The sequence below is a fragment of the Catharus ustulatus genome, chromosome 1 (assembly GCF_009819885.2).
Source record: "Catharus ustulatus isolate bCatUst1 chromosome 1, bCatUst1.pri.v2, whole genome shotgun sequence".
Classification (NCBI taxonomy): Eukaryota; Metazoa; Chordata; class Aves; order Passeriformes; family Turdidae; genus Catharus; species Catharus ustulatus.
In genome coordinates, this window is record NC_046221.1 from 64308193 (window position 1) to 64335250 (window position 27058).

The following is a 27058-nucleotide window of genomic DNA, read 5'->3' on the forward strand; positions in this document are numbered from 1 at the left end:
TGTTGACTCAGAACTCTAGTAAGTTTCCATATTTGCCAGCTGTAAGTTTAAAGTTCTCCCCTCTGATTTCCCAGAGACAGGAACAACAAGCTGTTTCCAGTGAATTTAGTTGGGAGCTACAGAGAACTGTGAAAATCACTTTAGGTAGTCGGATGCCTCAATTAGAACTCAGAGACACACTCTTGCCAATTAGGATTTACCTTTCAGGGGCGTTCACCTGATAACTTTCTGTCTCCTGGAGCACGTCCATAGTCACAGAGAGGGGGAAGCTAATAAAAACCTACGATTTCTTGTGGAAATGTGGTTTTAAAGCAGTATTTTTAAAATAGTTTACCTAAACACTGCTATTAATGCTAATAGCTATCATCAGCTGTACATGATCATATTGATGGTGTCATGATAGAAGAGAACCGGCTCAACAGATGACAAGTTCTGTTTGGCAAGGGAGGAAAGAAGAGGGGGAAAAGAGACCATTAAAGACCGACACGGTCCCGAAGATAATACTATACATCACCACAAAATCACTTGCAGGTGTACACAAGTCTTGCCACTCCTTCTAGCCCAGTTTCTGTATGCAAGGTCATCCTCCTGGTGCTACCTTAGAAACTGGCCTTATTCTATAGAGGACATTGAATGATAACACTGCGAGTCAGCTGACTGCTGTGTCACAGAGCTGCTGCTTTCTACATTATCGCAACTGCCAGAGCTCTTACTGCTGCAGTTTTCTAGTCGCAGTGCGGCAAAGCAGACGCATAGAACCAGGCACAAAGCAGCATAGATTTTTTTCATTCTTATCTTTTTCATATGAGGGGAATATTCCTGGTGTTAGCGTAGGAACAGACACAGCTTGGATGTGTTGGCTTCCGCCTGGCAGCATTTTCAGCTAAGCAGGGACTGCTCGGAGCTCTGTACCCAAATTGCCTCTGAGGAAGAACGCCTGATTTCCCACTTTGCGTACTAAGAGGGTTTTTTTCTTTATGCTACAGTGATGTACCTGCAGCAATCGGACAAAGGAGATGGCACTTGTCACTTTCTGTCCGACTGGGGCCTTTTGCAGGTACTCCACGGCCGAAGCTGTGCCAGCAGCCCAGGGTCAGATAGATTGGTAATACAGATTGCCGCAATTTCTTACATCAGTTAGGGCAAAGCTCAAACAAGAAACCAGACTCTCTGACCTAAATCAGTCCAGTCCTTCTGGATACAGGGCAGCAGTCGACTAGCAATGACACAACCAGCCATCAAGTGGAGAGTCTCTGGGATTGCAATCTGTATCAGTTGGAGTCTGAGAGAATGAAACCCTTTCGGGTATCCAGTCGCTTCTTCTTCTAATACTACAAATACTACAACTACAGCTACTACTACTGCTACTTCTGTTTTTCTTGCCTGTGAGAAGCTGTTAATCGCGGTTGGTCTCTGACTGTACATTTGCGTGGATTAGTCTGCCTATAACGCAGTCCTTATCTGCTCCTGCTGGAAACCGGGGCACGAAGTCAGCCTGCTTTAACAGTTGTTTCTTTCTGCGTGATGCTATGCAACTAGAATGGGTTACACTGACAACAAAGGAACAAGCACAAAGCACCACTTTCTTTGCTGGACTGTTACAGGAACATAGCTCTTCTTCGATATGACACCCCGGTCTTTTCTCTTTGCTGGCTTTTTATTTTATTTTATTTTTAAAATTTAATTCATCTAATCGAAGAGCCTAACAGACACCATCGTGAATGTGGCTTTTAATGATTTGGAAAAGACAGCCTGTGGAGACTGCGATTCGAGACAGCAACACATTTAGGTTATTGCCAATTTGAAATACTTGGTTTGTGAAGCACAGCCCTAAGGGACGAGCTCAGTAACTGAGGGAGAGATTGTAGATAAAGAAATAAAAATGACAAGCATAATGGAGGCTCTGGAAAAGAGACTGTCAGAGAATCAGTTCATGGATGGCAATTTCACCAGTCTGAATCTGAATAATTCATAGATTGAAATTACCCTGCTTTCACCTTTCCATTTAAACCGGCATGATCTGAATCTCTAATAAATTTTCAAGATAAAGTAAAATGCCAATTTGAATCTGAAGAGCTTTTAAAACCAGATGCTACACCCTGAATCTTTCGATACCTTTCACAATTATCCTGTGAGAACCGCACTTCATCACGAAGCACCATTACCAGTGAAAATTACTGTGATTACAATAGCAACAATAGAATACCATCAAATGATCTCTAATCTACCTAATTTACCAAGGCTGACTGTGTGCCCATTGTGTTTCACTACGTCTGGCATTGGATCAATATCACAGTGGAACAAAAATGCCTTAGTGTGTGCTTCCTTTTGGTACCTTTAACTTTGACAGAACAGGAAAAAATTCTACCTGCTGTTAAATGTTTTTACAGCCAATCTACATGCCTGCTGTAGGATCTGATTGATTCTCTATGATTTTCTTTAGTTCTTGGGTATCAGATGTCTTTGTGTTACTAATTAGTTTATAATGTATACTCATGCACAAAGCCTGCAGCGAGTGCCAGCACAGGGACCCTGCACTGCTGCTGCAGTTGCAGCACTCTCACTGGGGAAGCCAAAATGAGTTCGGTGCCTTATGTGAATATTTCCTCCTGTCTGAGTTAGAAATGCTTTGTAGCATCACCGATCTTTTCACTACGTGAAAAATGTATGCAAAAGCTATGGTCAAGAAAAATGATTGCGTGCAATACTAACAAGACTTTCCCCCTGTTCAGCAATTTGCATGTGGTCATGAGAGACAGGCTGTGACTCCTTCTGCATGTGTGCGTGTGTGCGTGTGTGTGTGTGCATGCACATACATAAATGTAAAGCTACTGTGCTCTGTGAATGAATATGTGCTGATCTCTGAAAGTAACAACTTTCTCTGACAAGCCAGGCGTTGTGTTTTGCTGCAATCTGCTCAGTTGTAACAAATCCCTCTTTTGGAGGCGTAAATTTCCTATAGGAGGATGCGTGACTTCTGGGACAGTAAGTACCATTTATGCAATATGTTGGTGCCTATAGCTGTGCTGTGGAATCGTATTTTAAGCGTAGTTTGTAGCATCACTAGAATGTGAAGAAGGGAGAAACATTCAGAAGGCTAGAAACAGGCATTCTTCATGGAGGTGACTCTATCTGTTTGTATGTGTGTGAGTTGTACACTTCAGGCTTGTTTTTCGTTTTATAATCAGATGTACTCTGCCTTCAGGAAATATTTTCGAAGAGGAAGGTAAGCAGTATTTCTTCTTATTTCTATGACTGTGTTGTATTTCTGTTGAGGGAAGTGCATGTTTACAGCACAGTTATATAACACAGCATGATCTCATGACATCTAATTAAATGTTTCAATAATTGTTCACATTAAAACTGGGCAAGAAAGCGTATTTAAAATACAGATTTTTATTGAAAATTAACTTCTAGAAATGCTATGCAAAAACAATTTACAGGTTTTATTTGCATTCATCTTTTGCTCTTTACTGTTGTTAAATAAGTGCTTATTCTACCTAAATACTAATGATCTTGAAACCTTCGGTTTTTATACATTTTGTCTTTTCAAATCACAATTTACTGTACTTCTAAATTTTCTGTATATTAGTTGTCTAGAGGTAGGAGAGGCAAAAGGTTTAACAGCTTGAGCTGTGATAACAAAGGAACTTGAAAGGGCACAAAATATGATTATACAAAAGTCTCAAATTTTAAATTATTCAGTAATGTGATCTACCAAAATGCTTTTCTTAGACAACACACTCTCAAGTTACTACACTATCTGGAAATAATTAGTCCACTCAGTACTATATTTATGTTCTTCACATAGTACTTCACATAGTATTTTCACATAGTATTCAAAACTTAACAAAGAAAAACCCAAGAGCAAATACCGACACCTTGGTAAAAGTGTAACACCTACATATGTTACTGTCACAATAAAATCAAGACATTCAGACTAAACTTTGCTGAAGAGAACTAGTCATTGTGGTTTAACTATCTTATGAAGAGCACTTTATGTTTTTACATACAGAAATATAACATACTGATATAATTATTATACTGCGAGGACCATGCAAACAGAAATGTGAATGTTTTCTGAAATACCATACAAGTACCTGGCAGCATTTACAATATTATTATTATGGCCACACTCCTCCAGTATCATATGCTGCATTGAAATCATTAACTAATTGGATTCCACAGAGTATTTACAACCCTAATTTTTTTATCAGTCTTATCTGCTGCCACAGCCTGTAGAAAGCAGCTGGCCATGGGGTGCAAGTTGTCCTCACTAACAAGTGCAGAGCAGAGCTAAGAGAGAGCTCACAAGCTATTGGTGACTTTACATAAGGGCCCTATCTAAATCATTCTCTGGAACTGCACTGGAGTCCTCCAACTTTGCATTTCTGTTATTGAACTTTGAACATGCCACTGGCTTTTTCCCACTGCTCCATACTGGCCTCACATTCCAAAACATACAGTGCTGCTGAGGCCTAATGCTGTTTTCCAGTCTGAGCCCCTGCAGGAGTTGCCAGACACTATTAGGACAGCACCTAACCTAGGACAGGAGGTGAGAGTATCTGTGACAGTCTGATAAAAGTCCTCTGGAAAACTTTGGAAACCTTGGGAAGTGAACTCTTCCTTTTGGGGCAATGTGTGTTTCAAAGACAGCAAGATTGCAGTCTGTCAGCAGGATACACTACATGTGCAAATGGGAAAAATAGCCTTCAAACGTTTTCAGACACAGGACTGTGAAGAGAATATTAGAAATATTGCATCATAGAAAGTATTAAAATGTAGTCAAGTCATATCATCCATGTATTTCCTGATATGGCTATTGCCAATCAGGTAACTACAGCTGAAGGGTTCAGGATTTGTAATTGTATGTGTCAAAATAAATGGCGGACTGCAATAGGAAACTTCTAACATAATTAATGTTAGAATTTCAGCAATAGGGATTCAACAGTTAACATACTTTTGCATCAAAAGATGCATTAGTCAGGTTTTATGCCTGTTTTTCTCCATTTTACACTTGTCTATAAATCGATCTCTAATGGCAAATGAAGGACAAAACCCTTCTTTACATGAGTTCCTAACTAAACACAGATATCCACTTCAGTAAAATTACTCCCATGCATTTGGTGAGCCCTTATCTGCAGCTAAGCAGCAGCCATGATGCAACCACACACATGAAAAACATATTGGAGCCCATTCTATTGCCTTTTAATAATAAGTCTCTCTGTGCCATCAACATAAAAGACAGATCCATTAATTTCCTTTCATTACATCCTTTCATTTGTGAAAGCTGCTGCTATTTTATTGGATTTTTTTCCTCTCCTTGATTACAAGAGTTGTGTACAATTGACACGATGCTGAACAGAAGATCCTTTCTGTTCACCAGGACACAAGACCTCAGCTAAACCTACACTGAAATCAACATCTCAGGATAGGTTTATTTGACAACTGAAGGGACTTTTCTCATCTGTAATTCTGGTGATAATATTTGTGTTCACTTGCTTGTCAATTCTGCATTATCATCTGCTATAAAACACAAGTTCTGATCTGTAATGGTTGTATCTATTTGGACAAGAGCCCTGAGGATAGGAAGGTCTGTTGTGGATTTCATTGCGGGTATTTTTCACTGTACTGTTGCTTTGAATTAATTACAACTGCCTATGGAAATATGATCTCTTAAGAATGTAGAGAAATACATTATTAATGATTATGTATGAAGAAAGATTCCCCTGCACTCTGGTTGCTATGAATTTCACACCATTATTCCCAAAGAAAAACATTAGGAAGAAAGTAACTTGAAGTTAAAACAGCAGCATTTCCAAACCAATCATTTTTGACACAGGAAATTCAGTGTTAAACAGAAGAAAATTCAAGTGGTTCACTGACACTATTAAAATACCTGAGCAGATCCCTTCCTCTTTGATGCCATAACTCCAGGATGTGATAGAGGTAAATAACTTTGCCATGTCAGTTTATATTATACAGATAGGATCAAAACCACCTTTGGCTTCAAAAGTATTTGCACAGCATTTCACAGGATCGGTTCAGTTTCTTTATGGACTATAAATGTACACCTGCTCTGTGCTTTTAGCTGTATAACATAACCAGAAGATCTGAAAATCAAATTATTTCTGACCAATCAAAAGAGGCAAATGAAATCCTAAATGGGAATTGCAGAAGAGGCAATGGGTTTCCCAGGTCTCATGCCAACAGATGATTGCTGTGGGTTTTCCAGGTCAGGTTAAACTTCTTACTGTGTTAGAACTTGTTCTTCCCCCATAGTTAAAAAAGAGCAGGAATTCATTATATGGCCAAAGTTTTGCCCAAAACCATAATGGCTTTTTTTTCTTTTCTAACTACGTTTGACATTATTTCTGCCACAGGTCTTGCCTCAAAGTTTATCAAGAAATTCTGCCCAAAAGAATATTTGCAATGCTGCACTTCATTTGTGGATGGTCATGCATTGTGAAGCACACACAATGAATTAGCAGTTGTCGTAAATGCTAAAGTGGGAAACGTTGTCAAAATGGAAAAAAAAAAATAAATTGATTGATTATGGTGTTGCCACTGTACTGTTCACTTATACTCAATATTTCACAGATAGTGCAGAAATGAATGTACAGCTAAATTATATGCAGTTACACCCAGCGAAATGCTCAGTAGAAAAGCCTTATGTTGTACTCACCTGTTTCTGTTTCTTCTGCCTATGTTCATTCAAAACCCACCTCTAGTGGCACAGCAGTCACAACAATTGGCTACCCCTCTGACCTGCAGGTAAGAAGGTTCAGTGAGACGGCCAAAGGATGAGATCCCGCATCTTGTGCTCCTAAAGGTAATGTCCTGGTTGTAGGGGCAGGTGTGCAGAGGGGCATTGACATGACACACTTCTGACTCCCATTCAAAGAAAAAGTGGGAAAATGTCATTATTAAGTAATTAAAGAGGAGTAGGAACATCTTTAATTTCTATGTTTTCAGAGGCAGCTCTTCTGCAAACTTGTCAAATTTATGACTAGCACGACTATCCTGTGGTGAAACTCCAAGACACGTAGAAAATTTATATTGCTAATCAATATTGAGATTGTGGAAAAAGGGCCCATAATCCAAGAGACTCCACCAATGTTCGCTCATACACATATACACAGTGCTAGCATTACTTTTAATTTGCATGTAAATGCAGCTGTCTATGCCACTGCACCCACAATCTCTGTAAAGTGACCATCTATTTCAGATTTGTCTTAAGCAGCTACATCCCATTTAAACATTACCTTTTTGGTAATGGTATTTTTGCTTTTCCTTTGAGTGACATAGCATGTCCTTTGTTATGCATATAAATAAGCATGAATTGTTGCAACTCCTTTTGTCAAAAGGTGTGGTTTTCCTCAAAGCTAGTCTGTACTAAACTTACCACCATTTCATGATGGGTAGCCTGTCTTTGCAAGCTGATGAGCTTGATATGGTTATGAATTGCTTGCAGTTTGTGTTTTTTGTATTCTGTGTTTGTTTCTTTATATCTAGAAGTCGGAGTGTACCCCTTCCTCTGCCACAGAACTTGATGCTAAGTAATGACTTAAAAAAATTTAAGGACGTGTGCTTCATGTTCTGAATGCCTCAGAGTGTGTGTGACTTGCTGAGCTGTCAGAGCAGAATCTGGAGTCCATGGGAGTATGTGCAGGATGGAATTCATTGGGGAAAAAAAAAAACAACAAAAAAAGAAAGTAATTTTCTCGTGTTTCTGATTGTTTACCTCAATTTAGACAATACTTGGAACCATAACTTTGAGTCTTTATTTTACTTTTGTAAATAAGTACCTCTAAGCACAATACTCTCACCTTACAGGGCACTTCATGAAAATAACTTCTTTAACAAATGTGAGTCACATAATGAATCAGTAACAGTTGGGGGAAATCCTGATGGAAAGTAGTGCTGTCATCATTAGTGCTGTGTGTGGCAAATTAGTAGCAGGCTCTTCAGGAAATGAGGACAAAAAAGGAAATTGCAGCTCGTTGAGAGTTTGTCTTGAGCACAGAGTTCATGCTCTTTAAGAACAATAAGAACATCCTAAGTCTGTGTTTGAGACATATATATATATATACATATATATATAACTTGGGGGAATTTTGATCACTAGCTAATACACAAAAGTTATAAAATTGGCTACACCAAAGAATTTTAAATTTCAGTGGTGCTTTGGGAATGTTAGGGGCAAAAAATAAAATATAGTTGTCGAGGGGTATCATAAATGTGTGAAAATGACCGAATACCTAACCATAACTTTTTTTGTTGTTTATTTATAAATCATTAAAATGGTTTCTTAATGTAGTACTGAAAAATTCCCTAACTCCCTTCTGTTTCAAATTTGGAGAGGTCCTTTCATCTTCCACTACAGCAGTAACCTAGCGACTCTTGGCAGGTACATATTTCTACCCAGATATTTTATATTATTTGTAGATAAGTAGTCCACTTTCTTTCCCAGGTTCTGTGCATTCATAACAGCAGAGTGGAAAATATTTGCATTACTATATATTTAACCACAATACCTGTCAAGAAAAAGCAGTTTTATTGTGCAAGGCACTGCATGAAGGGAAAGCAAAAGGTCCATAATTTGGAGTCAATTTTTATCTGAAGAAAGAATAATCACTAAATACTTGAGAAAACAATGTGCCATTTTCAGATAGAGAAGATAATCTTTAGAAAACATATAACAAATAAAGCCATAAATTATAGCTGAAAGATTCATATTATGAGTTACCCAGTTTTTGAACAACCTTATTGCAAGCCTCATCTATTTTTATCAAAAATGAAATGCACTCACAGTGATGAATTGATGATTGCATTTAAAAGAAAGTGTGACTCCCACTCCCTCCAAAGAATAACTGCTTTCAGGACCTGATTAGATGTTAGAAATAACAATAATAATACCCTTAGCCAACCATTCTTGCAGCATTCACAAACTTACATGTAGCAGAAATTAATTAAATATGTATGTAAGTCTTGAAAAGATTTTCCTGTGTAAACTCCATGTGTCTTCTGCAGAGTCTTAAGAACTTATCAGACCAACTTATCAGCTGGAGTGACTTCTGGACATGAGGTAGCCAATACTTCATATATTTATCAGTGCTCACTTAAATACAATGCAAATAGATGCAAATAGATCTTTTCATGCTCATGTAACAACCTACCATGGTAACAGGGAAGTTTCTGTATTTTCATTTAACAATTCTCAGTAAATTGCTGATTTTCCCTACCCACAGACAGAACACTGAATTTTAAGAGACAGATTTGACATAAGAAAATCTAGAAAATAAACTAGTATATCCTGGAATATCAGACATGCAATTTACACCAAAAGTATTTGTGAATATTCCCATTATGTGCTTTTGGTTTTTTAATTATTGTAACTGTAAAGTTGTGCTGGGCTTTCAGTTTGGGGGTTTTTTTTGTTTTTTTTTTTTTGTTTTTTTTTTTGTTTTTTTTTTTTTTTTTTTTAAAGTGGTCATTACCTGCATCAGGGCTGTGAGTTTATTTGAATTCCTTCATGATCCAAGTTTAGTCAATCTTGCTGTTTCTGCATGAAAAAATGATCTAAATGAGTGGAGTAAAGTTATATGAAGGACAAGGTGGCTTTTGCACAATTAGGAATGCAATTTTCAGTGATGATGGATAAGTATCTAGTTATTTTAGAAGTTCTTGTCACCAAGTTTCTTAAAAAAAGTTATTTACTCTTTCCCTCCCCCTCTTTTAAGATTTATCACCATCTGCAAAGTACTTTTACTTCATATTCTTCCTTACTCCAAAACTGGTTTATTCAGTTTTCCGATAATTAATTGACACCACCAAAGGTATTGAAACTGTGTTTAATAACTTCCCAAATATTTAATTTTCCTCCTGAATTAGAACACAGTCTGTTGAGAAAACTTATTTCATAAATTAGCACATCCAAATTCCAGAGAGAGAAATTCAATCTAGTCCAAAACAAAGATAAATTAGAAACCATGGGTTACTGCCTCTGCTTCATGATATTTCCAATGAATATCACAGAGCCTTTCTACTAGTTTCATTCTTTGAAGTTCAGTTTGCTAGTCAAAACTTGAATCCTTTCAGAGCTGGAAAACTACTCAAAGCAGAATTTTGGATCTTGCCTGTCCCACTGCATCACAGTGCAGTTTCAAGTGAAACCTGGAGATCATAAATGGAGGTTGAATGTTAACTATAGTGACAAAGACTGCTAGCAGTAGGGCATGGGATGCAGGATTGAGACATGAGACAGAAGTTAGAAGGGAGAGGACTAAAATCTGGTCTTCACTACATTGTAAGAATCAATTTTGGCAGGATGCGCCGCCTAGTATAAGCCAAATCATCTCTTGAATTCTTACCAATAGTTTGGGCTTTGCTCACGACCTCTTCACCACCAGCAAAGGGGTAAAACTTAATGGAGAGAGACATCTTTGCTTTCATCTGTCTGACCTTTACTGAGCACTGATCACACCAAACGTGTTAAGTTCCATCCCATATTGTAGTTACATTTCCATTGTTTACAGCCTTCAGGAACGCACAATAACCTGGCACTTATGGTTGCTTCTCTTTGTTTCTACGCCTTGGAAACTGCAGTTTCACTTTCAAAAGCTCAATCAGTGGCTGTTCATTTACAGGCCACGGTAAAACTTTACCAAGTCCCACCTGCTGGCTGGCTGCTATTGGGATGGGCAGACCAGGCTTCTCAGAGGGGAAACACATTCCTCTGTGTTACAGGCAAGGCGTGGTGTCCTCCCGAAAGTTTGCTGAGTTAGATGTAAACGGCAAAAGCTACTGAACACTGTGGCTTGTAAATATGGGTAAGAAGAGGTTTAAAAAAAAAAAAAGAAGAGAAAAAAACATTTTCATACAAAGGTGAATTAAATTAAACTGAATATTGAGTTGTGTTTTGACATTTCCACAATAAGCTAGCAGCTATGTAGTGGACAATACAGTTTCTTCCGTAGTAGAAGCTTTGCAAGTGGGCTTACAGAGAACACAGATTATAAATAATTTATGATAAAAATGCATTTATAATTGTATACATATGTGCATACATACACTTGCAAATAAGAATTTTTAACACAACCTTATGCATATGCAGTCATTTAACTTTATTTTCAGTAGGGTTCTGTTACTTATTTATATTTTCACACTGATAGGGAAATATCACTATTTTGCCTTTGTAATGTTTTGGTTTTCTTTCTGTTGCTTGGCTTTGCTGATGAGAGAACATAGATTAGTTTTCAAATAACTGTAGTTCTTTAGACGGCACAGTGGTATACCACAGATCTGAATTTCAAGAGCCACTACAGTGTTGGGTGAATCATATTTATTAGCTATTAATAGTGAGACTATAAAAGGCATCAGAATCTGCACAAAAAAACCTTAAGAAATGCTTTCATGTTGAGTCTCTAGACTGCGATATCAGCAAATTCTCTCTGTGTTAGTGGAAATTAGCTTCACAACATATTCCTTGTTTTCTTTGGACACCCTTTCTGAACTTTAAGTCATTCTTCTAACTCAAATATGTTTGGTTTTCTGCTTGCTTCTTTCTTTCTGATATTCAGATTGCATCTTTCCATGGTGACCATCAGTCACCTTAGTACTGATTTAGACTAACAGCAAATGCTCATCCGAGGAACTCAGGGGCCAAACTCAACTCAACTGGTATAAATAAATAGGCAGATATTATTTTCCATCTGCCTCTCATTGTTGTCCACACAGTGATAATACTGTTGACTACACCTTTAAAGAAAACAAGGCAAAATAAAAGCAGTAGAATGATACACTATAAACTCCAGGAAAATTAGAATGTGACAAATTGCATCTTCGCATTAAAAAGAATTTACTTCCAACCATTAAGTACAATGCAATACCTATTCATCAAGTTAAATTGTTTATCTTTTGCAAAGCACAAATATAATTACAGACGCCTTTTACATATGGATGGCACTTGCTTAAGGACTATTTTTAACACTTTATGCATAAATCAAGTTTAATTTCAATTTTTTTTTTTTTTTTTTACCCCACACTTTCAGGAGATAGGCAAACAATGTTGGAAACAACTTCTTGGATGATCAAAATGCAGTCTTTTACTTACCAAGGGAACTATGCTTTTGGCATTTTCCATGAACCCAACAATCCTCATCATTATATAGCTTGAGCTGTTATTTTTTTGTCCCCAAATTGTATTAAAAAATTACTCTAGAACCTCACCACTTTTATGGTCAAAATCTCTCTAGCTTCCAGCCTAAATTTATTCATGGCCAAATTACACCCGTTTGTTCTTGTGCCAACATTGTCTGCTAGGGTAAATAGTTCTTTTTCTTGCCTACTGTTTACCACCCTATTGTGTTTTTAGAGAATAATTATTTCCTGTATCAGTTTTTGTTTCTGCTAGACTAAACAAGCAAAATTTTTTGTTCCTTGCTCTTAAAAGGCCTTCTCTCTAGTAATCTATCCCATTTTTCACCTGTTTCACCTCCCACAAATGCAATGAAAAATATCTGTGTGAGATCTCTCAGGTGCTTTAAGCAAAGGCGTAGATTTTTTGCTTTTCTCTAATAAGAAATAGTTTATCTGGTTCATGCTTGGGTGGCATGTGCTTTTTCATGGTTATATCCCACTGGCAACTTAGTAAGCCTGCAGTCAGCTAATATGCATACATAGCTCTATCTCCTGTGTTATTTACAACCGTTAATGCAGAAGTTTGCAGCAGATTTTTTAATTAATCCTTGAGTGCATGTCTCCACTGCCAATACCATGTGTTTCAAGAGTGAGTTTAGAAGTGTGTATTTTTAATGTGCTTTTTCCAAGGCTAACACATGTTCGGGATAAGCTGATGCCAAAGATAATAGAAAAATAAAAAGGAATAATGTTGTGAGATGAAAGAGAGGCACTCAGTACACTGACAGCACCAGGCGCAATGTATTAAGGAATAAGGAGTTTTCACAAATGCTTCAGTGTGATGTGAGAGAACATAAATGTTTGAGTGTGATACACTGCATACAGTACATTAGGACATTCTTTTTTGGCCTTGTATACTCACAGCTGCTTAAATGTCGCATTTCAAAATAATTAGTATTATTATATCAATTACAGTAATTTCACGAATACAAGCCACACCAATTTGACTAAGATTTTGCTCCTAAACCGGAAATGCGGCTAATAATCAGGAGCGGCTAATATGTGAATAATTTTCTGACATTTACAACCTCAGAAGTGCCAGCCAGAGTGCCGACCCGAGCAGCTGCCAAGTCAGCATTTCGCGATTGTTACAAATCACTACTCTGTTGCACCGCGGGTGGAGCCTGGCTGCCTGCAGGCAGCACGGGGGGCAGGGAGAGAGGCGGGAGAGCTCCCTACCACAGCCCAGGGAAGAGACGAGGGGGGGGGCCCCGCGCCGCCATTGCCGCGGCCTGGGGAGGAGCGGGGGGACCCAGGCAGCCCCTGCCGCGGCTCTGGGAGGCGGCGGGGGGCTCCGTCCCTGCCTGCCACCACAGGGCAGCGCCGGGCCGTGGTGACCGAGCCCAGTGGCAGTGGCGGCTGGCCCCCAGTGGTCCCGCTGAGCGGCAGCGCCGGGCTGGGCTACCTGGCCCCGTCAGCAGCCCCTAGCGGGCCGAGCCTGCACGGCCCGAGCCGAGCCAGTAAACCCCGCCCTGCCGCGGTTCTGTTACTATTTGGCAACTTTGTTGCACGCAGGTCCTCGCTGCGAACGACAGAGCGGCTTATACTCGGGTGCAGCTTATTTATGGACAAAAAACGAAATATTTGCCAACACCCAGAGATGCGGCTTATACTCAGTGCGGCTTGTATTCGTGAATTTACTGTACTTCCAGGGTAAAATAAAATCTTTGATATTGCCTGGTTGTGAAAGGTCCATTTAAGGACCATACATTCTGGAATGAAGACTATACAATTCTTAAGTTTTAACAGACATGGACACTTTCACAAGCATGTTGATGATTGTGGACTGCAAGTTCAAATAGCTTGGAATTTAGAAACTTTGAATCCTTAAGAAAATGATGGACATTTCCTCATTTTGATGTGAAAACCAGCAATCTATAAAACACCTTCAGCTGTGCAATTATAGATAGTAGAAGGGTAGTAAATTCCCACACTTATCAGCTTTGCCCTTTATAAGAAGGATAAATTCGATTCTTGAAAGATATTTTAGAAGGAGAAAGATTATTGTAAAGTCATGTGATCGCTTTAAAAAAAATGTTGCATATGAGTGCTGGATGAGAAAATTTATTTAAAAGAGTTATCTGCTAGGGTGTGCAGTTTTAGAGAATTCTTGAGAAACCTTTTTTTGACAGTTTTAAATTTGATGGGAATCTGCTTATTGGGAAGGGAATCTGTATCTGCTCAGGATTATTTTATTAAGTTATTAAAAGGTAGTTTTACTTAGTGTGCCCTCCTCAACTATTTCTACATAAAACCTTCTTTGATGTTGAAGTGGTAAAGCGAACCCATTAACTTTTTGATGCATTATAAGTAATTTTTAATAAGTTTTGTTTAGAGCACCCCTGTGGAGCTGAGAGTTGTGCAATAACCACTGGTGTACAAAGCAGAGGAGTGCCTGGAGTATCGCATCCAGCTGTGTGGTCCCCAGCACAAGAAGGACATGGACCTGTTGGAGCAAGTCCAGATGAGAGCCAACATGATGATCAGAGGGATGGAGCATGTTCCCAGGGAGGAAAGGCTGAGAGGACTGGGATTGCTGAGCCTGGAGAAGAAAAGACTTTGGGGTAACCTAATTGTGGCCTTCCAGTATCTGGAGGGAGGCTGCAAAAAAAGCTAGAGAGGAACTTTTCACAAGGGTATGTAGTGAAAGTACAAGGGGAAATTTTCAAACTGAAAGAGAGTATGTTTAGATTAGGTATTAGGAAAAACTTCTTGACTGTGAGGGTGGTGAGGCACTGGAACAGGTTGCCCAGAGAAGCTGGGGATCCCTGAAAGTGTTCAAGTCTAGGCTGGAGGAGGCTTTGAAAGACCTGGCCCAGTGAAAGGTCACTGTGCACTTCTCAAGGGGTTTGAAACTAGATGATCTTTAAGGTTCCTTCTAACCAAAACCATTCTAGGATTCTATAATATACAAATAGTAGCTTCAAAAAGTAAATTAATTGATCTTTATATCATAAGAGTTTATTTTCTTTACTCATAATTCACTGTATTTTTAGAAATATTTGAGACATCAGAAACTTGCAGGCCTTCGCTGCAGCAGGGTGCAACCAAGGGATCATACTAACTTCACAAGATTTCTTTCCCTTTATACATCCCTTTCTTTTTTGCTAGTTGTGATTAGTAAAAGTATTTGTCAAACTGGGACAAAAGTTTTTTATTAGTCTTTCCTCTTTAAAAAATGATACACTTTTTGTGTTGATAAAGGAAAGGGATTTGCAAAGTGCCTGACAAAGCGAAACATCACAGAAAGTAAAACAGGTAGTAGAGGGTAAGACTACCCTACTGATTTTAATCTCATGGAGGTTTTGGACTAATTAAGAAAGAATTAAACTACACATGACAGATACAAGTCACACTGATGCATATACTGCTGGAGGATACACAGGACCAAAGGGTGATGAAAGCATTGCAAGAACATACAAGAAAAATAAAACACTATTTCTGCATCCAAGCACAGTGGGGGTCAAAGAAGAGCAGAAAATCACCCTCCAGCAGTTATTTACATGTGAAATACTCACTTAATACAAAATAAGAGTTTCTCCTCTTATGCAGTACCTTATGGTGCCATTTTGAAATGAAAATCAATAATGATTTCCCAAGCTGAGAAAATTTATGCTTCTCTGAGAAGCTGGCCTCATCAATAAGTTAATACTGTTTGGCACCTATATGGAGAAGCATCCAGAAAATATTTTCTGTGTAAAACAGTGATTTTTTTTTCCTCAGTTGTTTTATCTCCATTACCTGTGTTAGCTTCCTTGCCATTAGATTTCTTGGAGCTCTGACTCAGGGCGAAATAGATTTGTTGTTTCCTGAAAGAAGATTACTTAGTATGGAGATGGTAAGGTAACTTTGGTGAAATAAATCTGTTTTAAGAGGGTTAAGGTGGATGTAAACCAGGAGGATATGACAAGTTTCAATTTCACATTGTAAGGAGTGCCATATTAATTCAAGATTAAAAGTAGAACAAAAATCCAGGAGTGGTGCATCAGCATGGATGCTGCTATGCCATGAAGGCTAATGCAGGCACATGGCAGCTGATGGGACAGAGCCCTGTGCCTTGCCCCAGCACTGAATCCAGCTTCCCCTTCAGTCTGGGATGGCAGTGGCTTAAAATAATATAGTCTGCAATGATATAGGTCTACAATATTAGGGCTTTGGCACCTTGGTGGTGCTTCAGAGTAGTTTAATGCTGAGAGCAACTCTATAGCTAATGTGGATTTTTCTGTCTTTCAAGTGACACATTAAAATCAGGTGTGTCAGGGTGTACTTTGTGTAGATGACTGGAGTGCTGTATGCACCAGTTGTTGGCTTGTGCTTTCAGAGAAGGAAGTATGTAGTATGGGTATGTGCAAAGCCTGTGAGGCTATTGAAATTATATATTTGAGTCACAAATGTTCTCCCAGTTTCACTGCCCACACATTTCCCATTTCTTCACACACAAAACTGCAATAGGCAGGGCTGGTTTAGGAGGCTCTCTGGGACCTTAGCAGAGCAGGTATCCCCCAGGTATTCCCCAGTGGAGCTGAGAAGTGAAAGAAACTGGGAGCCAACTAGCAGTAATGGTGAGATGCTGCAACTCATGAAGGTTTATAACACTATAGGTTATTCCCAGTTTCTTTAAATAAATTGATTATTTATTTCCTGTTTCTTTAATAATTACGGTAACTGGTAACAGGAAACAAATAATCAATTCCTCCCTTACAAGCACTTCATATATGAGATGTGCAAAATGGTGGAGTTGAAAGGAAGATAAGGCTGCTCACACCGTGCACCCGAGCTGGATGTGTGTGGTCTAAGCTTCAGGTGATGGGAGTGGTTCCATGTTTTTTGAAGTTTTACTTTTTCTTCTTTTTTCATCTTCCTCCTGGCATATCACAGGCCTTTCCCATGAGCAGTGTCAGTAGCAAAATGGAGCAGATATCTCACGGGGCTGCTCCCATTTTGCTCCCACAGTATTACACATGCTGAGTCACCAAGCCTTCTTTTTGCTGTTTCCTTCTCTGTCTGACCTTCAGTTAAACAGTTTGTTCCCTTAAAAAACACTATCAACCCCCCTGCAAAACCCACCAAAAATTAGCCTCACAAAGTACCTGCAAGTACATTACTAAATTTGAAACTGCTCTTTACCTTTTTTCCAACCCTGCAAAGTAAGAACAGACTCCTAAAGGCTTCCAGTGTGACCATTCAGGTAGAAAGTCCTTTTAACAAACTTGATCAGTTAATGATAAAAACAAATGAAACCTTGAAATCTTTTTGCCTTTAATGGCAGGAAAAAAAAAGAAACAGTAAAACAGATACCCTGACAAAATGAAAACAGCAAGTTCACTTATTACTAAAAAGTATAAAATGTTAACAGAAAAGGTATTTTTAAAGTTACATTTATGAGTGTTATACACATGAACACTGAACATACATTACCTTAAAATAATCCAGTAAGGAAATAAAACATCCATTTGCATTCTACTTCTGCACATAGGTTTATTAAGATAATATATGTATCTTTTTCTATGCTGAGCCATTGCTTTGTCTCTGTCTCAGCCTGTCCAGGGTGTATGAATATTGACTAACATACACCCCATGGTGTATTATTGCTTTCTTGAAGCATAATACTGCATGACCTTGTTTTTTCTCTTAATTATATTTTTCCCTTGTAGGAAAGTAAGTTTACTCGCTCTGAATCGTGCCAAACCACATAATTTGGAAAAGAATATTGTGGCTCTACTTGGAAAGTACTAATTGGGCTCCAGCCATCACTGGGAAAGCTGTATAGTCTTTTATTATTTTAACTGGCCAAATGCCCTTTGTTACCACATTAACAGTCTCCCTATGGTGCATGTAACTTTGATATTATTTCCACTTTTAAGCTAAATTTGACCAGATGAAAGACACAAACCCTCCAATTTTGAAATAGAAAAATAGCATGTTTTGTTAATCCTGTACTTCAGAAGGAAAGTCTGTGAAAACGATAACCTTTGTCTGCTGGCCAAAGTTTTTGTTCAGTAAACCCATCCTGCCAGCTGTTCCCATTGGCAAGAGGAAAGATAATATTTTGGTATCTTTAATATCTCCATTTTGAGCCGAAGTTCTGCTTGTGCCATCATTTAAATCATGCATGTTAACATCGGTCTGGCAAACAATGCTGTGCTTTATAAAAAGACCTCAGTTTGGATGGTATCACCGCAATGTTGCAATAAAGCTGCTCCAGACTACCACATACAGCTCAAATTCCTCACTGCCTATGGACTCTTGCAGGCACTCTGGGCTGTGCTGCTGAAGAACTGCTTCCAAAGGCCTAAAGAGACTTAAAGTTGCATTTTAATCCAATGTCACCAGGAGCTAAAGGCTCAAAACACCTCAAAAGTCTAGGCTCCCACTCATATGGCTGTGGTCCTCATCTCTTAAAGCAGGCTGGACAAGGATCAGCTTGGTGACTAAGATCCAGTCCCTAGGAAATGAGGAGGGATGGCCAGACAGAAACACTGGCATTTCTAGGAGACACAAAGTGGTCACCTAAAACTCTAGGCCTAGACACATACACTTCCCACATTGAGAATATCTGAATCAACATGTGCATAGGGAATGCTCTCCCTCCGGATCCATCTTTAACAGCAAGGTTTAATTTCTGCTGGAACATAAAGGTGTTCTCATCATGTTTAAGAACATTTAAGAATGTCTTTCTCCGTTTACAGGTAACCTGAAGCCAGGGTGGTTCCAGGCATATTGGATCCCACACCTTGGCAGAGGATTATTTCTGCACATGTTTCAGGACAGCTCAGCACTAAAGACTTATAGGGGGAGGAAAAAAAAAATTATGATCCCTCAAAAATTTGCTTGGATCCCTTGGAGTTTCAAAGATTTCTTAAAGTCCTCAATGAGTGCAAGCAAATTGATTGGTATAAAAGTAGGTCTCAAGTCTTTGTCTATCTAGACATAAAGCCTCTTTCACTAAAATGAAGTATGAGGGAAGACAAGACAGTCTCTTAAAACAAGAATTTCATTCATTTGTGCATTACTGTAATTATACTACTGTCTTAAATGCTCTCAGATTAATGGTGCTGTGACAATGCAATCTTGCACAATCTGAAACAGAGCTTGAGCCCTCCCTGAATGTTACTGGCTCCTTTACAGCCTCCTACTTGTATTTGACAGTGTAGGGCACATTCCAAAGAAAATGAGGATAGTTTCTCTGTCCTGCTTACCTACTGCTTTTGTAACACCTTGGTGTAAAAGTTAATAGCAAAATAGATGATGCATTTTCTTAGCTGGACCCAGCCCAACAACCATGCTAATGATAATGCAATTATACCTGGGATGCAAGTTTTCATTTAAGTACATTTCCCCCAGCATTTCCAATATGTGATTTTTGGGGGGAAAAAAAAAGAGAAAAAAAAAGAATTTTTAATAGTTTTAATTTCCTCCAGAAGCACAAAATCATTCAATGCTTTTTCCCTCTCCTTCAGGTAGCTTTCATCACTGCAGACACAACAACAAGTAGTTATTTGAAGTTTTCTTGTTTGCTGAACTTCCAGAGCCTTTCAGGGTACATTTCAGGTAAGGTAAATCCATCAATCAAATGCAAAAGCACTAGGGAAACATATTTTAATACTTAATTGACAAATACTTTTTGGTAGCACTCTCTCAAGTTACTTCCCCGAATTTGGCTTTTTGCAGTTAGCATGCCTCATGCACCAGCCTGCCCACTCCCCATATGTCTCTGTGTTATTATTAATGCAGTTCCACAAAGGTGTTCTGGGTGGAACTTGGCCCAGAGACCTTGGTCAGAGGGAAACTGTAAACCCTGGCCCCTCTGGAAGAGCAGTGCTCCCGTGCTCCTGCCCCAAGCCCTGCAGTGGGTGGCTGAGCACCCCAGGCAGCGTTGTCCTGTGCAGCACAACACCAGGGCAGCTGCCAGGACATGGCCAGGAAACACAGCCAGGCTCAGCACCTCAGGTTGAGTTACTGACACTCGCCAGCTGCTCCTTCTGTGGGACAACTTCAACACCTTCCTCCAGCCTTACAAATATAGCTATTGCAAATAATACAATTAAGCCAACACATAAAGATAGCACACTGAGAGAAAAAGATACATCTTCCATTTTTAAACTTTGTTCAGAATAACACGAAAAAGGTAGATGGTCACATCATCATAAATGGAGGGAAAAGTAATTAAAGAAAAAAGTATCCACAGCCACAGTACATGAAGCAGATCATGAAAGCCATCTGACCTGTCATTTGAATCCTTGTGTATCAAGGAACCATGTTAACAATAACTGTAATGAAATTAGACTTATTATGCATGCATGAGCAGTAAAACCCTCCAAAAATCTACTATGGTAGCAGTTGAGGTTGAGAAAAACAAAGTAGAAGCTTGTAACGGATGTATCAAAAGTAACAAGCCTGAGAGGAAGATACCTCCCAGCAGCTTGAGGTCTCAGACTAAGCTCTTCAGAAAAAGCTGCTGTGGTTACAGGGGTAGTTTATTACCAAAGATTACATCCATCACAAAGTTTAAGGTGAAAATAAGACATAAACCATAAAGTGATTATATGCCCAAAAAGCATATTGACAGGCATCGAAAACTTGCAGTTAGTACTTTCCCGTAGCAGGCAAGACACCTGTCAAAGAATTCTGCAGTATATGGCTAAGATGTAAAGGAGCACACAGGAGAGATGTCATGCCAGTGAGTTGCAGGAATTCTGTGCATCCCTTTATAGTTTATAGTTTTTTGCTATAAACTCAAGGAGGTTCCCTGTTGTAAGCCTTTTATACAGCATACATTGGAAAGATCACCAAAAATTATATATCAGTTTGTTTCTAAAAAACAGAAGATAGAAAAAAGAGAAAACTAAGTTGTAACAATTTCAAAGGGTAACAAAAAATAGGATTAGTGTTCATGGCAAAGAGAAGACAAAGAAGTGAATTCTCTAAAATCATGAGTAACAAAGACAGGTCTAATAGGGAATGGAAAATTTTTGTAGCATGGGAGGCAGCGAATAAGGATGCATCAAATCATTATCTGTTTGAAAACCAAGGAAACTAGAAGTACTTCTCCATACAGCATGGTGGTAACTTTGAACCTCCTTGACACAAAAGGCTGTGATAGAATTTGACATGAGTTAAAGATCTCCTGGACAACTCATCCAATGGTACTTGTTAAATAGAAAGACTCCACCTCTGGCTTTGGAAGTCAGATTGCTAAAAGTTCAGAATATAAGGCAGGTAGCTATCACTACATGATTGGTATTATTTAATGATCTTTAGTATTCACCCTCCATTTTTTACCACTTTTCATCACTTTTGGAGCCAGAATACTAGGTTAGACAGATCTTTTTCAGCCTGAGCTGGAAAAATAATTAAATATAAAATGTTCTTTCATATTTGTTCTGTAAAAGAATTTCTCACACAGTGTCAACTGCCCAGGATTCTGCAGATCTACAACAAGTTACAGCAGCTGAGAACCCGCCCAGAAAACTCCATGTTGGCTGACACAGCAAAATTGGAAATCCAGCCCTACAAAGCACAGTTTTTGTGAGCTCATTGCACACAAGACTGTCAGTTGATCGTTTCTGAGCTCTCTACCAAAAGGGAAAGAGAAAAGGGAAGCAATGTACAATCTGCAGTCCCCCTTTCCTGAAGCCCTTTGCTCATAGGGGCTTTTCTAGGATTTACATAATACAGTGATGAAGTGAGGCCACCAAGCTGTGGGAACTTCAGCTTTCATTTTCATGGATCATTTTCATCAGAAGACTAGCTGAAACATTCTGTTCCCTTTTCCCAAGAAAATATCCCTGATGGTCCATGCTTCTTCTACAATACTTCACAGTGAATTCTCAGAGACTTACATAGCTCACCTCTAGTTGTCCCACCTAAACTTTCTTACACTCTAATTTCTAGGTCAAATTACTGCATCAAGTAATTTAAATAAATAATTAATAGGAAACACTTTGTTTTGAACAAAAATGCATGGGTTTTTTTGGGTTTTTTTGTTTGTTTGTTTTTTGCTTTTTTTTTTTTTTTTTCATTTTCAACCACTGCAACAGAGCTGCAGTCATTTAGTAAACACCATAACTTGAAGTTAACCAGTAAATTTTTTTTTCAGGACATATATATAGAGAGAATTTTTCTATTGTAAGGCAATGCAATTCCCTAATGATCCATAGTTAATATACTAGGTAGCTTTCTATAAAACCTTGAGAAAAATACAGAAAGTATTTCATTATTTTATGAGATATGTAAACATGTAAAAGTTTCCTGTTGTTTGAAGGAATGACTTCTGCAAGCAGTTATCTGTAGTACATCTAAATTAAATAGCCACGCTAGAAGGAAGAGAAGCCATTTTGTATTTAGTCATTAAACAGAATCAGGAACAGTTGCTAAAATAATGTATCCCCATTATTCATTACTATTATGCTTCACTTGTAGGAATAGATACCTGATAAGAATTACCAGAACTAAAGATGCTAATGAATGATTAAAGGCTAGGGAGCAGATGCGAAGGGCAAGTAGAACAAGAATACCTCATTCCTTTTTTTTTCTGAGAACACTTGATGGTTTTCCTTCATTCTCTTCACTGAGTTTTGCTTCCCGATCTCTACCATATAATGGGCTGAACTAGGACTGATTTGGATTCTTTCCAATCTTGTGGAAAGCTGTGTTTCTTAAACTGTGGCAAAATAATCACAAGCTTGACAAATTTTATTAACTAAGAACAATAATTTCAAAAATGTTAATAGAAATATTTCATTTAGGTGATCTTCAAAGAATTTCAACTGTACTTAATATCCTATAACTAAAAAATGCCATTTCACAGAAAACCAAAATCTTTAATTTGATGTGTCAAAATCTTGTTTTATAAAAACTAATTTTTCAAGGCCTTGAAATCTGATTTGCCCTATTTCTGACAAAGTTTCGACTGAGACAAATACAGGCATTTTTGGATGAAACTAATTTTGCCAAAAAGTTCCAAGCTAGCTTTGCTGTCCATGATGGTCTCTACAAATATCACAGGAAACTTCTGGTATATGCAAAGGCTTAATCAGCTGGAACTTGAATAACACGCAGACACGTATCTAACTGATCCCCAGCTGACTAGGAAATCTGTGTCCCATATGCTGTTTAAAAAGGGAGGTCATAAAATTTAATTAGACAGGAGAAAGAATTCAGCTTGGTTTCCTGTGATGTTTATTTGTGTGTTATTTGTTTTTAAAATCAGATTTTTTTATTTTTTTTTTTTTACTTTACATGCCTATTCAAATCCCATATATTCACCTAATCCATAGACTGCTGTTCTGCTCACAAGGTTTGTATCTTGCACTATCTAAATTCACTCAGAATCTTACTTGCATCCCAAGAATTTGGGTCACAGAGAAATCACCTTGAGAACCCAGGAGATGAGTAAATCCATTATGGACACACATGGTAGCCAGCCTGGGAAATTAGCATGCAGTCATTTATACCACAAATGAGTACTTCACCAAATCAGTGTCTTTCAGTCATAGCTGTCAGCAGACTCCTCATTTTCTTTTTTTCCTAGTCAAAGGGCAGAGTTTTAGGTAGGAAATCAAAGCTCCCTGACTCTTCATAGGCAAACTTGCACAGATCTCTTGTAAATAGCTCACAGATCTCCATGGACTACATGTGGAAAGCAGCACCAGTGCTACAAACTCGTTTCCACATGGAAACTCCTCACAGTGCACAAAGACTGTGAAGTGCCTTTACACTGCTTCCAAAAAAATCCATCTATTTCAAGTTCAGCTACTTCCTGGCTACAAACACACACCTGTTGTTTCTAAGTGACTTGTCCAAGTGACAATGGGAGATCTTTAGATTATGGTTAGAAAGTTGATTGATTACCTATTCCCACAGTCCTGTGTTTTCTGGTTCCAGTTCTGGGGATTTTGCCCAACCACTTTGAGAAAATTTTCCTCCTGCTCAATGAAGAATTGTGCTGGTGGTGCAAAACAGAGATGTTGCTACATTTCATGGGTATAATGAAGTGCTCACAGCACCAGCAGAGACTTCAACTTTACACTTAAGCCTTATTACGGCTTGGTTACCTTTTAGGGCGGTAGGAAAGCAAGCAAAGAGCCTGATGTGCTCTGCCAGAGCAGCTTTATCAAGCCCTGCAGCGGCAGTCCAGGGGATTACCAGCTGCAGCTGCTGCCCTTGGGCAGGGCAGGATGCCAGCTCTCAGCTGCTCCCCTTGCTCTCCTGACTGCAGAACTGCACAAACACAGTTGGGTCCCCTCATGACATCTGCACTTAAAAAGCAGGAGGAAAATGCAGGGCCTGGAACAGGCCATCCCCCTGATGGCAGGGAACAAACAGCTGTCCTCTAGCAAATCTAGCCACAGTCATCCCTGCACCGAACCAGGTGTGAGAGTCGGTTCAGGCTAAAAATAATCAGATCTTTTTTGGGAGTGTGGCAGGGCAGGATCCAGGTTCTTGGCTCCATAAACAATTTTACAAGAGCTAAAGGAGGGCATAGGCTGGGAATGAACAGCTGGGGGCTGTTAAGATGTCATTGTCAGTGAATGGCAGTGCTTCCCTAAATTTTCACTATAACAGAGCTTGAGTGTTCACATAATCAGCCACGACATCTGAGATATGGGAGCAGATGGGCCAATACCTGCTTAGAGTGCTCTAGTCTGAGTCACTGAAAAGGACATCTGCCTCTGCTCTCAGCCTGGGTGCCTCAGCAACCCCACTGCAGCTGGGCAGCATCTTCTGTGTGTTTATGAGTGGGTATTTCTCAGAAGCCTGTGCTCTTAGCGCTATTTTGAATGATTTGTCACAAGACAGCCAAAACCCCTCCTGCTGTTAAAATGTACTGAATATTGAGCCCTTGTTGCAACACAGGAAGGTACCACAGCTCCCCAGAGAAACAGCTGCAAGAATATATTTAAGATGCCAAACCCAGCAACCTTTTCCCTTAGCTTTGTTCAACAAAATAATAATCTCTGAAACTTTATTTACTCTGAGGCACACAAGTTTTTGAGCTTTCAGAATGAAAATTTAGCACAGTTAGTGACATCCGAAATTTCTGAAGACAAATACTGGACACCTGTGGCTACATTATCCTTAAATCTAAAAACTTGCCCTGTCTCTTTGCTTGTATCAAGTGCCAGGCCCACCATGTTTTTGTCAGTAACACTCAGGCCAGCATACAACACCAGAAGCATATAGAAATGGCTAATATGAAAGGGCTGAATTAAAGGCACTAAAAAACTAAGCCAGAAATAAATAACTGCTTAAGAGTTATTGTTTTATTTGCTTGTCATTAGACGTCTGTTCATAGGCAGTGCAAATACTCCACTTTGTGCCTGGGCTTAATAGTGTCAACTTTGCAGGGATGCCTTCTTCTTCCTCATTGTTTTTACTTGGTTTCTAGGGCAAACAAAACCTTTTTTTTTTCCTTAGCCCTTTAATAAATTAAAGCTGTTATAGAGTTAGAAGTAAGTAGCTGCACAGTATGGAAATTTCTATCCAGCAAGGTTCAGAACATAACAAAGATTGCTATATGCACTGTATCAAACTCTTTCTTGCTCCTTTTGTGCCCCCCCCCACCCGCCTGATAATCCCCAGAACTCTGTGGTGACTGAGTAGAATTTGAGGTCAAGTTTTGTCCTGAAAAAAATGTGGATCTAGCTCTCCTCTTCCTCCCCTCTCCCTGTCATCTGCTGACATTTCCAGATGACAGTGTACTGAATCCGAACTGTTTCTTTTGCTGGGAATGCCATCTGTGAGGTGGCAGCTGGGGTGGGAGGGAAGGCACATAGCAAATGAACAGTGATAAATATAGACAGTAGACTAAATTAGGGGAAGTTCCACTTCTTTCCAGTGTTACGGATCTTTGCACGCTTCCATTAAGTGGATACAGCTTCTCTTTAACTGGTGTTTGAACAGCTGGATTGCTTAGCAAGAGAGCAAAGTCAGAACATTGGAACAGAGAAACAAGCCAGTTTGGGCAAAATGCTAAGACTACTGAAATTTCCTAAGTCATTTGTGGTTCTACTCCATTTCTATCATATTACACTACCTTAGAACTAGCAAGGGGGGAGAAAAAGAAGATGAGCATGAGTATTGTCAAAAAGAATATGTCATAAATCATCCAAAATGAAAAATCAGTGAAGATTTGAAGGGAATATTTATTGTAGACCAGAGATAAAAACTATGTCCAGATCATTGACAACTGAACATGAATTCTGCAAAAAAAAAAAAAAAATGCTGACATAAAATTTAATTTTTTAATTTAAATCTTTTTTACTCTAAAGGACCACTTAAATTTGAATCATCTTTCCCTCTGCATTACAGAAAGAATAATTCAATAATTAAAACCTCATCTTAGGACATTGAATTCTATAAATAAGATGATGTCAGAGGAAATTCTGGAGATTGAAATTTTGCTCATATTTCTTCACTAGAAGATTGCTAACAGCATCTTGCCTACACAGAAACACAGAAGTCTAAGGTGGGAAGGGATGTGGAGATCTTCAGTTCCAACCCCTCCTAAAGCAGGGTCCAAAAGGCTGCTCAGTACCATATCCAGCTGCATTTTGATCTATCTCCAAAGACACAGACACCACTTCTCTCTGATTCAGTGTTTAATTACCCTCACACGACAAAATTTTCTTCTTCTGTTTATTGGAATTCTCTTTGTCTCAATTTGTGCCCACAGCCTCCTACCCTTCCATGGATACCAGTGAGAACGGAATACTTCTGCCTTCTTTGCATCATCCTGTATTCATATACAAGGATGAGATCCTACCTAAGCCATCTCTTCTCAAGGATAACATATTAATAAATATTAGTAAAACATTAATAAAATATGTAAATATATATGTTTACTTTGGAATCA

The 27058-nt window shown here is 38.8% G+C and overlaps 1 long non-coding RNA gene across 2 annotated transcripts; it reads left to right on the forward strand.

Annotated features, from left to right (window-relative positions):
• The first annotated feature begins 665 nt into the window (after positions 1-665).
• Positions 666-27058, forward strand: LOC116998807. 2 transcript variants are annotated; one of them, XR_004418465.1, is made up of 3 exons: positions 666-6832; positions 18891-19752; positions 26879-27058. It is a non-coding gene; the product is annotated as an uncharacterized LOC116998807 (long non-coding RNA). The 2 variants fall into 2 exon arrangements; XR_004418463.1 differs by lacking the exon at positions 26879-27058 and adding an exon at positions 21594-22143.